The sequence below is a fragment of the Cyprinodon variegatus genome, unplaced genomic scaffold, assembly GCF_000732505.1.
Source record: "Cyprinodon variegatus isolate N-32 unplaced genomic scaffold, C_variegatus-1.0 Scaffold33, whole genome shotgun sequence".
Taxonomy (NCBI): domain Eukaryota; kingdom Metazoa; phylum Chordata; class Actinopteri; order Cyprinodontiformes; family Cyprinodontidae; genus Cyprinodon; species Cyprinodon variegatus.
Genome location: NW_015150486.1, coordinates 6,469 through 8,075, shown reverse-complemented (window position 1 = coordinate 8,075; position 1,607 = coordinate 6,469).

Sequence of the window (1,607 nt, the reverse complement as noted above, 5' to 3'; positions counted from 1 at the left end):
AAGGATACAAGTACTCCTCGATTTTTATTTAAAATCTTTTTATGTCTCCAGATATGTTTGTCCAAAGTCAAAGAAACGAAGTTTGAAATCAGAGTTTAGTAGATTCTGCTATTTGTTGATGCTGTTTGTTTGCAAGATGGAAAAAACCAGGGCCTGGAGAGAAAACCCTGAAGCATGGTTCAACAGATACAGTATTGTTTCCATTTTTCAGAAAAGCCCGTCCAGGGACCCAGACCAGTTTATTGAGAGGTGGTGCAAGACGCAGGTCAAAAGTTAAAGGTTGCGTCAATTTGTCTCAGGTTACTTTCTGGTAATGGAATCTGGCAGATGGGAACAACCTTCCTTTCTTTTAATACTATTGTTTCTGCTAACATCCAAACTCTCCCATAGATTCAACACAGTTTTAAAAAAATCCCAACTAAGCAAGAAAATATTGAGTTGATCTTCCAGAAATGGATACACACAATATTATTCAATTTAAATAATCCCTAATTTCTCTTTGGTTAGATTTTTTGCTGGCTTTCTTCATATTGTTGTTTTTGTTTAACTATGTATTCGTTGAAGAAATTGGTGACATCTACTTTTTCTGTAAGTAGTTAGATCCAACATATATTAAGCAATATCAAATATATATTGTGATTTTGAGAATATAGATGCTCCTATACTGTTTTATTTATTTTTTAACAGTGTCCTGTCTGGCAATAAGAATAATTGTCTTGATGCCAAAAAGAGCCCAACAGATTTTATTTTCACAAGTGGAGCAGTACGGCTATCGCCATATTGTTCCGCTTGTTTTATGCATATAAATTGCTTTATTCTAATTATGCAGGGAGTTTTACAGATTATATGGACACAGAAACAACAGGAAAGGAAAAGCAGAAAAAAAGGAGAAAAGATGAAAGAAAGAGGAGATGAAAGGGAGATAATGATGAAACATTTTCAGTCTGCTTCATCACCTGCAAAGGTATGTAAAAAGAACAGCAAAACCAACGGACATGGTACGAGACATACAATAAAGTAACACCTAGATACGATCGCTGACATGTATTCTGAGTTACCTGAAGATAAGAATATGGGGTTTCTGTATGGAAGTGAATCTCTAGGTTCCTGGAACCAAGCACCTGTAGTTGTTGGTGAAAGTGCACCTGTGCATGTAAAGTTTATACAAAGAAAAAATGCTCAATAGTGGTTGTGAAGAGCCGAAGAGGCGCTCCCCCCCAGAGCACTGAGTCCAGCGCCGGGAGACCCAAAGCCCCAGATGCTCCTATACTGTAATAAACTCGTTACATTGAAATACACATTGAGGGCTCAATGACCTAAGCAAAGATTTTGTTAAAGAGTAAATAAAATTATATAGATATATATTTATATTTGATCAATTACACAATGTGGTTCTATAATAAATTATACATACTTAATTTGATAAAGTGTAAATAAATTGTCATTAGCGACCTAGTTCAGTTTTTGTACTAAAAAAAAAACCAAGCACAGTTTAGTTAAACAAGCATAAAAGGAAAGGCTCTCAGTCATGTGTTGATTACATGGTGACTGAAGCCCCTCCCCTTTTGCTCTGTCTAGCTTATAAAATAGAGCAGATGTCTCCTTGT